Source organism: Alosa sapidissima, chromosome 3, assembly GCF_018492685.1.
Source record: "Alosa sapidissima isolate fAloSap1 chromosome 3, fAloSap1.pri, whole genome shotgun sequence".
NCBI lineage: Eukaryota > Metazoa > Chordata > Actinopteri > Clupeiformes > Clupeidae > Alosa > Alosa sapidissima.
The window spans coordinates 4,771,733-4,783,373 of record NC_055959.1 but is presented as its reverse complement, the minus strand read 5'-3'; positions in this window follow the sequence as shown (position 1 = coordinate 4,783,373).

Here is an 11,641-nt window from a genome sequence, read left to right as displayed (position 1 = left end):
ACACCACCACAGCCACCACCACTCACTGTCTTTACAGCCCATTTTTAGAACACAGCTTCAGAACCCTTGGTTCAGGCTCCTCCCCCGAGAGCCACTTCCCTGCACTGTGACTGGTCGAGGGCAGATGCGAGGGCTTATTTATGGGCTCCAGTGTGACAGGTCTGATCTGTGAGGCCTGAGTTGGACGAATTCCTCACATCCCCTGGGTGACATTCAGCAGCCGCTCAGGGTTAGCCTATGCCTCTGTGTGTGTGTGTGTGTGTGTGTGTGTCTGTGTGTGTGTGTGTGTGTGTCATGCTATTCACACATTCTTGTAGAACATAAAGCTTTAGGTGTCTTAGAAGTGTGTGCACCATTCTCACATTCCTGAAGAACATGAATCTATAGGAGTCTTTGATTTCCCAGCCCGTGTGTTGACTTGGGCCAGACCTGGGCCTCTGGTGTTCATCCCCCCCCCCTCTCTCTCTCTCTATCTCTCTCTCTCTCTCTCTCTCTCTCTCTCTCTCTCTCTCTCTCGATGTGCTGCTGTTGATGACTACTTTAAACAATCTCATGAAAAACGTTGATTCTCTCTTAACTCAAATAGAATATGTGTCAGTGTAAGTTTAAAAAAGGCAGTATGCCTGTGTGTGCACTGAAAAGGGAGGAAAAGAGACAGCAAGGGACAGGATATATGTGTGTGTGTGTGTGTGTGTGTGTGTGCGCGCGTGTGTGTGTGTGTGTGTGTGTGTGTGTGTGTGTGTGTGTGTGTGTGCGTGCGCGCGCTGTAGAGTGTGCCAGGGAGTCTTGTAGAAGTTAATGGCCGGAGCGAGCTCTTTCTGCTGTGCTGAGTTGTATATCTTAAGATGAGGCTGAGCTAATATCTTCTTTAAAAGAGCATTACGGACATTAAAAGATATAAATAAAAATAAATAGATGGAAATGACCCTCCTGGGGCCAATGCAAACCTGGGCAGAGTGCTGACGTGCTGCCAGGAAACTAGGCCAGGTGCTTTAAACCTTGCAAAATATAGTGTTTCTGCTCTCAATACGTTCAGATGTGTCCAAAACTGACAGTAAAATATGGAGATGGATAGGTGGATGGGTGGATGGAAAGATGGATGGATGGATGGAACAGGTGAATGGTTGGCTGAATATCTGAAATGTCATCATTTTAGAAGAAGCCCTATGTACCAGTCTGGATTGACTTACACCTCCTTTTTATAGAAAGATAGACAAAATATACATAGGCAAAAATGAATTCAAGTGCAGCACAGTGGTACTGATCTGCAGACATTTGTGGGCCCATTTTAGTGGCAGTTTTCAGGGGCGTGAAATGGGTATCAAATCACCACTGCCACCTCGACAGGCCCTGAGGCCTGTATGTGGAAACAGCCAGCATAATTGCCACAACAGTTGCCAGGGCAACAATGGCACAGGGCCTAGGACCACTGGCCAAGACTGGCCGGGGGTTTGGATGGTGGAGAGAGACAAAGAGGGGACAAGGAAGCTGGTGAGATAAAAAGAAAAAGGAGAAGAAAGGAGAGAAAATAGAAAAGAGGAGAATAAAGGAGATAAGAGAGCGTTTGGGGATGTCAGCCAAGTCGGTACAGTTGCCTTCAATAATATTGACCTGTAGTGGTCGGTGATGCTCTTAATCGGGACGAATGACACGTATGATTCAGTGTGGAATTGATTCCTCCCGACAGTGATCCATTTGCGCTTCAACAGAGTGTGATGGTGACGTTCAATCAGAGAAACTAAAACCCTAAATCCAGTTGAGTCAGTGATGCACTAATTCAGAGCGATGCGAGGTGAGACTGGGCCAAGGTCATAGCGAACAAAACTGATTCAGAGTTGCACTGTCCATCTGAGGCCACAAGTGAATCAGCACGAATCAATGTGAATCAATTCTGATGTCAGTGTCTGCAGCAGACACTGCTGCCATCTGCAGGTCAAGTGGTAGAACAGCGCCTGTGAACTCTCCTGTCACGGTTTCTGGACAGAGAAAAAAAAAAGACAGAAAAGTTTCCTTGTATGCTTGCCTTGGGACATCTTGCTCATTCATTAACAGAGACAGCCTGGCCTGCTTCGCTGTGACCTCCTGTTCGGCGAAAACGGACATCGAGGCTAAGGGCTCCCCCCCATGCTGAGTCTGAGACTCTGTTCACGCCGTGGAACATGTCCCCAGGCGACATCCGTTCCAGCTTCACCCAGCAGAGTTGAACTCTAACTTTGATGTTTGATTATTAACATAATGTGCAAACAGCGTGTTTACAAGGTTATTTTAGTTTTTTTGTCACCATAAAGAAACATTTGGCTGGAAAATTAAGTGGTAATTGTTAAGACAGACAGGGGTGCTGTTGTGAAGATATGACATGATATGACTCCCAAAACATTTCCTATGACCCCGTGGTTGATTTATCTGACCTTGAAGTAGCTAATGTTTCATACTGTCATGACACTCTGCATTAAACATGAGGGAAAAGCCTAGGAATCAAGAAGGTCAAAGGTCACCACTGTTTTGAAACAAAAGCAGGCATCAGAGTGTGAAAGCTGTCCGTTTGGGACTTTTCCAGTGGCTTGGTGCTTTTTCTATGTCCAGTTGGGAATGGGGGAGGATTTTCACAACGAACATGAAAGTGAAGGGGTGAGCATAGGCTGGGGAGATTTATTTGGAAAGGCCTGTGATGTTTTTGCTATCTCCTGGCAGTCTCCATATGATGGCCTCAGGGCTCCCCTCATGCCGAAGCCTGTTCACGGCCAGGCCAACCGGCCGGACAGGTCAAAGGATCAAGCCCAGGGCCGCTCCTTAGTGACCCTCCCCACCAGCCAGAGGTTAGGAGGAGAGAGAGAGGGAAAGAAAAGAGAGAGAGGGAAAGAAAAGAGAGAGCGAGAAAGAAAAAGTGAAGGGAAAGGAGAGGAGAGAATAGGGAGAGGGAAAGCCCCTCAGGCTGACCCTAGCAACACTCATCTCTTTTTTCCTTTCTCTTTCACTCTCTCTCTCTCTCTGTCTCTCTCCTCTCTATCTGTCACTTTCTCCTTCTCATTTATGTCCACTCTCCCTCCAGCTCTGCTGTTGTTACCAGAGACCCTTTGTGTCCCTAGACGAGTCCGGCGACCCCTGCGACCTTTGGCCCTGACCGGGCTGTCCACTTCTGGGTCACCCAGTGGTCAGGCTGCTGCCGGGGTGAGTCTGCGGTTTCGGGGTCATCTTCTGGTCAACATCAGGGGTGCGTTCCAAATCCACCGTACTCTGTAACCCTCAAGACTGTTGTGTATATGAAGCAAGTGGGCTGGATAGACTTGTATATACATAGAGTGAGTGGCCCCAGTTAAAATGAGGGAGAGTCATTTGTTTTGTGGGCTTACTGCTTAGGGACAGTTACGAAATTCCCAAAGTGCTGATGTGAGCTTACAGGCAGTGACAGCACTGCTTCTTCGCGCCCTTGCAGTAATGCACCACACAAAACAAAACAAAACAACAATCACAAACCAATTGGCATTGTATGGGAACGCCCTTCTGGGTCATGTCCTGACCAACAGCGGGGTCATCGGCGGGTCATATTGGAGGGGGGGTCATCCAGCGGTCATCCCACGGGTCATCCTCAGGTCAACTACAGGGTGTCCAGTCGGATGGCGGCTCAACCTCGGCTGGCCGTCGTGCGTCTGGACGCAGCAGCTTGCGTCCATGACGAATGCGGATGGCGGCAAACACTCTTTTTTTATCGTTTGATTGCTCGCAGGTTGCCATGGCGGCCCAATCCATTTGGAATCCTAATCATTACAGATTGGTATGTGTGTGTGGTGTGTGTGGTGTGTGTGTGTGTGTGTGTGTGTGTGTGTGTGCGTGTGTGTGTGTGTGGGGGGGGGGGGGGGGGGGGGGGGGTTGCAGGGGAAGGGGGGTGGGGGGTAAACAGCCATCATTACAGTGGCTTTCTAGTGCACTCACATCCACTTTAAATGGCCATTACCACTGAGGGGCCATCAGTAACCCCTCTCAAGAGAAAGAGGCATGACAGCAAGAGAGAGAGAGCGAGAGAGAGAGAGAGAGAGAGAGAAGAGGTTTGAGTCATTTATTCTCACACTTCATGACTTTCATGCAAGCATCATTTTAAGCCATTTTATTAGGCAACGCTATCGCACATATAGGTTAAGTCTTGATCAAGTTCAGACTAAATGTTTTTAGTTATAGTTCACTGAGAGAGGGGGGGGTTGGGGGGGCGGGTATCGGGAGAGGAATTTTAAAAATGACATGCACTTAATCTGCTTATTATTATGAATGTAATGCAGTAAATCCAGGGTCACATGTACCCTATATGCAAACAGACGTTTTGATCAGATTAACCCATGTTAATGTTTGTGGTTAGAGCTGGTCAGAAATCTATGCTGAAAGCACGTTCAACCAGAGAGGGCTTGACCCCCAGCAAGGTCAAAAGGTTCAAAGAGAGGGTGTGTCCCACTGAGGCTTCTGTCCAGGTTGTAGCTGACCAGGTATTTCCACTTGAAGTCAATGGTCCAAAGATAGTGAAATACTATGTAAATTTAAGTGTATGTGTGTGTTGTGTGTGTGTGTGTGTGTGTGTGTGTGTGTGTGTGTGAACGCGCACGCACGTACACATATGCATACGCAAAGCTCTATATTTGTGGTGCATGTGTGTGTGTGTCTGTTAATGTTGCTTTTGGTGAGCGTGTACATTCTGCTTTTTGCATGCTTGTGTATTTGTGTGTGTGTTTGTGTGTGTGTGTGTGTGTGTGTGTGTGTGTGTGTGTGTGTGTGTGTGTGTGTACATTCGCGCCAGGGGGTTATGTGTAGATGGCGAATGCTGAGTTCAACCGCAGGGCAATGACAGACTTCCTATTCTCCATCACATGGCAGCCCCAGGGTAGAACACCACAGGAGAGTTCCATCTCCTAGTGTATATGTCTGTGTGTGTGTGTGTGTGTGTATGCATGTGTGTGTGCGTGTGTGTGTGTGTATGTATACAGCACATGTGCATTTGGGTGTGTCTAAATGGAGATTACAACAAATAGAGACCAAGCAGGAGTATAAGAGAGAGACACACGTACACACACACACACACACACACACACACAGCAAATACACACACACACTCTCACACACACACACACACACACACTCACACACACACAACATTCTCTCCACCTTTGCATTGCCCATTGTACCCTTCGTTGGTAAACATGACATCACAGGCACCCTTGTGTGGTGTTGTCATGGTGACTTCTCCCCCTCGACTCCTATCCCAGTAGCCTCCCACACAGCATGCAAGATATCATCTCTATTTCTCTTTTATCCTATCTTTCTTTCTGTCCCTCTCTCTCTCCTCTGCCGTCTGCTCTTCACCTCTCTCCCTCTCTCTCTCTCTCTCTCGTTCCCTCGCCATCTCATTTTTCTGTATCGCTCTCTCATGCTGTATCTCCACCCGCTCCTCACTCTCTCAGTAGTGGGGTCATTGAGAGGTCGCGAGGAAAAATAAGACGCCCTCGCAACGCTTAGCCGTGTATAGCACTTTCTTTCTCTCTTTCTCTCTCTCTCTCCCCCTTTCTGTCTCTCCTGCCTTTCACGCTCACTCCATTTGTTCTCCTTCCGTGCTCTTATCTCCTCAGTACATTCTTCCCCCTGGCTCATCGCTCATCCCCCCTTCCTAAAATGGAGTAAAAGGGAGAGAGAGAGAGAGAGAGATGACGAGTGGGGAAGAAAGGATGAGCGGAGACGTTCCGCATCAGGCGGCTGCCGTGTGTTGCCTCGGTGATGGACAGTGATGCGAGGTGATCGGTTTGCAATCTGCCATGATGGATTGAGTCTTATGCACAACTTTAAAGCAATATGTCTCCAGCCGGTGTGGAAAAATATATCCCTTTCACACTATTCTTGCTGTGTGTGTGTGTGTGTGTGTGTGTGTGTGAGAGAGAGAGAGAGAATAAGAGAGAGGGAGAGACTCTGAACATCAAATACACTCTTAACATGCAGTATGTTTAGAGTTAAGTACAGTGCGCTGATGTAAGCTTACATTTCAGCTAAACCATTGTTACAAATGGGTGTGTGTTTGACTATGTGTGCCTTCACGTGTGTGCAGGTCTGTCCGCTGTATATTCATGTTTCAAATGTGCGTCACACAGTTAATGGAGTCTGAGGTAGCCAGGATATGTGTTATTCTGCCTCTTCCTCTCCACCCATGCCTTAAACCCTGCAGGGAGATTCAAGGGGTCTAACAGAGGTCAAAGGTCAAGCCCAATGGAAAAAAGGAGGTTGAGGGAGGACACACTCCCCTGTAATCAAACAGCCATTCATCTCCCAATCCCTCTGTCCACCCTGCCTCTGTGGTGTGCTAGGACACAGAGTGGCCATGTCTGGGTCAGAGAGACCACAGCCTACAGCCTTGCCCTTCAGCCGATCTTAATCTGCTCTCCCATCAACTGGGAATTCTCCATCCATCTGTCTGTCTGTCTGTCTATCTATCTATCTATAATCTCTCCATCTACCTACTTACATACCTACCTACCTACCTACCTACCTACCTACCTATCTATCTATCTATCTATCTATCTGTCTGTCTGTCTATCTATCTATCTATCTATCTGTCTGTCTACCTGTCTGTCTTTCTGTCTGTCTTTCTGTCTGTCTGTTTGTCTGTCTATCTAGTATCTATCCATCCATACCCTTCCACACATCCACTCTCCCACCCTTGTGTTTTTTTTTGCGTTCTACTGTGGTCTTCCTCTCAACATGTCCTTCTATCCTTCTCTGCCTCCTTTTGTCTGTTTCGCTGTCTCTCTTCATGTCTGTCCATCTCCCGGTCATGTGGAGGAGACCCTCTCCGGCCACTGTGTCATTCTGTGTTCTTTAGAGTCACGGTAATCAGGCCTATCGATCCTGGACTCCAGAGTCAAAATATGTTCAATTGAGCGAAGAAGATCAGTGACCAGGCAGGCGGGAGGAAGAGAGGAGTGGGTGGGGGGGGGGGGATTATGGGAGAGGAGAGAGAGAGAGAGAGAGAGAGAGAGAGAGGGGTGTAGAGGGTAAAAGTGAGAGAGGGAGAAAAAAAGAGGGGAGAGGTATAGAGAAGTGAGGGGGTAGGTCGGTTGTCGTTCTCGAACTCTGTGTGAACTCTCTCCTTCCCTCTCCTTCTCCCTCTCCCTTTCTCTCTCACTCCCTCCTCGACGGAAATCCGACGGGGAGAGGAGCGAAGAGGAGAGAAGGAGCATGCATCAGCGTCTCTCTCTGCATGCTCTGATGAAGTATTACACTGTGTGTCTGTGTGTCTCTGTGTGTGTGTGTTTGTGTGTATGTGTGCATCCTAAAATATGACCGTTTGTGTGTATGCCTTGCCTATGTGTGTTTGTGTTTGTGTGTGTGCGTATGAGAGAGAGGAGGGAGAGTGTGTGTGTGTGTATGTGTGTGTGTGCGTGTGTGTGTGTGTGTGTGTGTGTGTGTGTGTGTGTGCGTGTGTGTATGTGTGTGTGTGTGTGTGTGTGTGCGTGTGTACAGGCAGACATAAAGTGCCTCTCCAGCAGGGGAATGTTAAAAAAGGCGACGCACAGATGGAGCAGAGAGATATTAAAACCTCCTGTCACAGCAGGGAGAGATGGAGGCATGGCAGAACGAGGGAGGGGAGAGAACGACGCATCAGACCGAGAACAAAAAAGAATAGACGCATAAGTGATACAGGATGGACTCTATAAGGGAAAGAAAAACAGTGCAATGTACTGTATAGAGAAGGAACTGTGTAAACTATGCATACATACATACACATGGACCATAAACACAGGGTCTAGTGTGCTGCTGTAGAGTGCTGCTGTAGGCAGTGTGCGTGTGTGCGTGTGTGCGTGTGTGCGTGTGTGTGTGTGTGTGTGTGTGTGTGTGTGTGTGAAAGAGAGAGTTTGAATAAGGGCATTTATAGGCTGCATGAGGATTTTCACCCATGGACCAACAAGATCTCTCATTATGTTTGTCTCCTCTCCCTTATTGCTCTGGCTGAGTCCACTGAGCAAGAGAGAAAAAGAGAGACTAGGCTTTATGTCAAGTTGAGGAAGAGTGCGCCCTCTGCTGTTAACCATCAGTACAGCTGACTTTGCTTGTCAATGGTTTCTTGTAGGTCTTGATTCTCATACAACTTGGTTGTTGCTACAAGTCCAATACAAAACGAAGTCTGGTGTGATGGCAAAAAAAGCTAGTCTCATCTGAAGAAAGTGTTACCCATTTTGAAAGAAGGCTATGTAAAATTGATGTTTTAATGCACGTGATTCAATATTAAATGTTGCATATTTCAACAGCCCTAATTTATTTCAAGTCCATCAACTCTTTTCCTTCACAATGAAATGTTAAATGTAATTAGCTTTTTCAGAGGTTCAGAAAAATACTACATTACTCCTAAGCACCACCTGGCGGAAAAAGAGTGTCTCTTCAAAACTGGTGGCTGGTAAAGAATTCCTGCGCGCCTCATAAAACATGGCTCTCGAGACAGCAGGAGATAGATACTGCTCCTTGGTATTAACGTATCGGCTGATGGAGCCGTTCATGAGTACCGGCTTCACCCGGGATTAGATTCTGTGAATCCGTGCTGATGATGTATCGATTTTCCCCCTCCAACCAAGACCTCGGTGTCAGCAGGGATAGCCTATTGCCAGAGTACAAAGCGGAAAGTACCAAAAATAAGATTGAAATCACCAGAGGTCCCCAGGTCGCGGGGGTTGGGGATAGCAACTGCCTCTCCACTGTTGCGCTTGTATCCGTTGTTATTTCAACCACTAGGCTAATCCTACCATTATTCATTTCTGGAACCTAGGGCACATAAAAATAACAACTCTGTGCTTAAAATTAACCAAGTATCAACAGAAAATTATTTATATTGGCTGCCTACCCCACAGAGGAAATTGTAGCCTATCTGACTTTTCCCACTGTTGCTCCTCAGATAAATGTTATAGGCTAGCCTATGTTTTAGTGCTTTTACTTTGTTAGTGATTTTCAGATATCCGTATTTTATGTGGCCAAATAATGACAAAAGGGATCTATCAACGTGAAGTTCTTTGGTGAATTTATAGGCCTAGTCTAGTTGAGTTGATTATGGTCATGAATCATGTAGGCCTAGGCCTATCTGCAATGTGCTTTTCACATTCAAAAGCTAAATAAGTATTGTATTAATAACAAAAGTAACACATATTAAATGTTAGTAACATCAAATTACAGAGGTTGTTATTTATATATACATATATAATATGTATTATATATTTTTAACCAACGAACGGAAGTAGACAATTCGAAGCAGGCCTACATCAATTTTGGTCGCTAGATGGCAGCCTTGACTAATTTTATCTTGATACTTCTCTTGTTGTGGCAATAACGAATATCTGCCAACAGGTGTCTCTTGAGTCAAGGTTTTATTGCCTTAAATGCATTACATGGAAATGCATTTTAGTGCATATAACAGCATTTCAGCTCAAATGCCTCTTCCACATATCCTCCCTGGGGACAATAAGTTCCACGATGAAGGAAAGTCGTCCGGATTTGGAGTACAGGACCAGATCTGGTCTCTATGTCAACTCTCATTTCTCTCTAGCTTCGTTCAGTGTGCACAAGTCAGAAGATGAGAGATTTTCTCTTTTTCCTGCATGAAAGATGTAAGCATGGGGACTTTTCCTGGGTCTTAAAAGGCATGGCGTTGATGATTACCCTCTTGTTTGCTCCTCCTCAGTGGTGTAGTCTAGTTAGCTGAAGTGGGTATACTGTGATGTAGTCTAGTTAGCTGTAGTGGGTATACTGTGATGTAGTCTAGTCAGCTGTAGTGGGTATGCTGTGATGTAGTCTTTTTAGCTGTAGTGGGTATACTGTGATGTAGTCTAGTTAGCTGTAGCAGGTATACTGTGATGTAGTCTTGTTAGCTGTAGTGGGTATACTGTGATCAAGCCCAAATGGTAATACGTATCCATGTCTATTTAAAGTGAGTATACTGAGATGGTGATGCTTTTTAAGTGGGTATACTGCGTAGTCCTGCGTATCACGTAGACTACACCACTGCTCTTCCTGAGCTCCCAGACACCTCACCACTCGGCCTCACTGAGCCTTATTTAGGTTAGTGGGAGAGGGCAGGCCGTCATAAGTGACTCTGGTGATCATGTCAGTCTATGGACTCCATTCCACATAGTTCATTCCATGTGGTACTCATTGTCTCTGTGGTGTCCTCCTGCCTTGTCCAGCAACTTGGGGGTAGCAACTTGAGCCACCGCACCGGGCCCGGTCTGGAGAGGGGCCCAGGAAAATAAATAAATAAATGCTTTCTGCATTAAGTGCATTCATTGACTTCACTAATTGTGTCTCATGATGCTCCCCAGCCCAGAATAACGTAGGACCGGCCCTTGTCCTTGTCGCCTGCTTCTTTCTGGCAGTGCATATCCTTCACCACTAGGTGCTGCCGTTCAGCTGGAGTCTTATCAATGCTGCAGCTGATGGGGTCCATTCTTTCCCTGTGACTAGGGTTTAAGTCCCAAGAATCTATGAGGTGCCATCTCCTGCTTTGGTTTGGCACACTTTTCAACAACAATACTAGAGATGGGCATGATGGCACTATTCCCATACAGCCCTATGCTGCTGACATCTCAGGAGGCCAGGTCACCTCCTCACATGAACGTTCATTAGTCTCTCCAGTCTCTCTTGGCTTGAGAGAGACTCACTGGATGATCATTGACTACATGAGTTGGGGCAGTAGGCCAAACCTATAAGCGTCAGAGCTTGTCCTGGAGAGCTGTGCTGTTGATAAGATTGAGCTTGCTGATTGTATCCTGCTGAGCGGTACCTGCTCGATGTCTTTGAGCGCTACCTTGTACCTGCTCGATGTCTTAGATCTCTATGGTGTACCTGCTCGATGTCTTTGAGCGCTACCTTGTACCTGCTCGATGTCTTAGATCTCTATGGTGTACCTGCTCGATGTCTTAGATCTCTATGTTGTACCTGCTCAATGTCTTTGAGCGCTACCATGTACCTGCTTGATGTCTTTGAGCTCTATCTATGGTGTACCTGCTCGATGTCTCTGAGCTCTACCTTGTACCTGCTCGATGTCTTTGAGCTCTATGGTGTACCTGCTCGATGTCTTTGAGCTTTATGGTGTACCTGCTCGATGTCTTAGATCTCTATGGTGTACCATCATCTGAGGCGTTTGATGGGCTTTTCCAGGATAGTTGGTGTTGTTGGCTCCTCGGTGATGCAGCAGGACGTTTTGGGTTTGATCTCCACTTGATCTACCTTCATGTGGAGTTCTGTATATGGTGCATAGTTGCCATTGCTAATAGGGCATGTCATTTCCTGCTGGATGTATTTGACCATATGTGTTGTGTACTAAATTTTGCCTGGTGAGTACCCACATATTTTAGAGGGAGAGGCACTGATTTTAGTGAGTGAAATCTTGGTGTATTATTATAATGCTATAATCAGCATGGCAGCTTGAGCCTTGCACCACTGCTGGGCAGTTGGCCATGCTGGCACATTGGCTACCTCAGCTACCTCTGCCCACACTCTGAATTGGATAGCCAATTTGGTAACTCACCTTTCTTCCCCCTACCTCTATTGGTTGCTTATGCTTTCTCTCTCCACCTTCTTCTCTCACTCATTCGCTACATTTCTCTTTCCCTCCCTCTTCCTCTCTCATTCT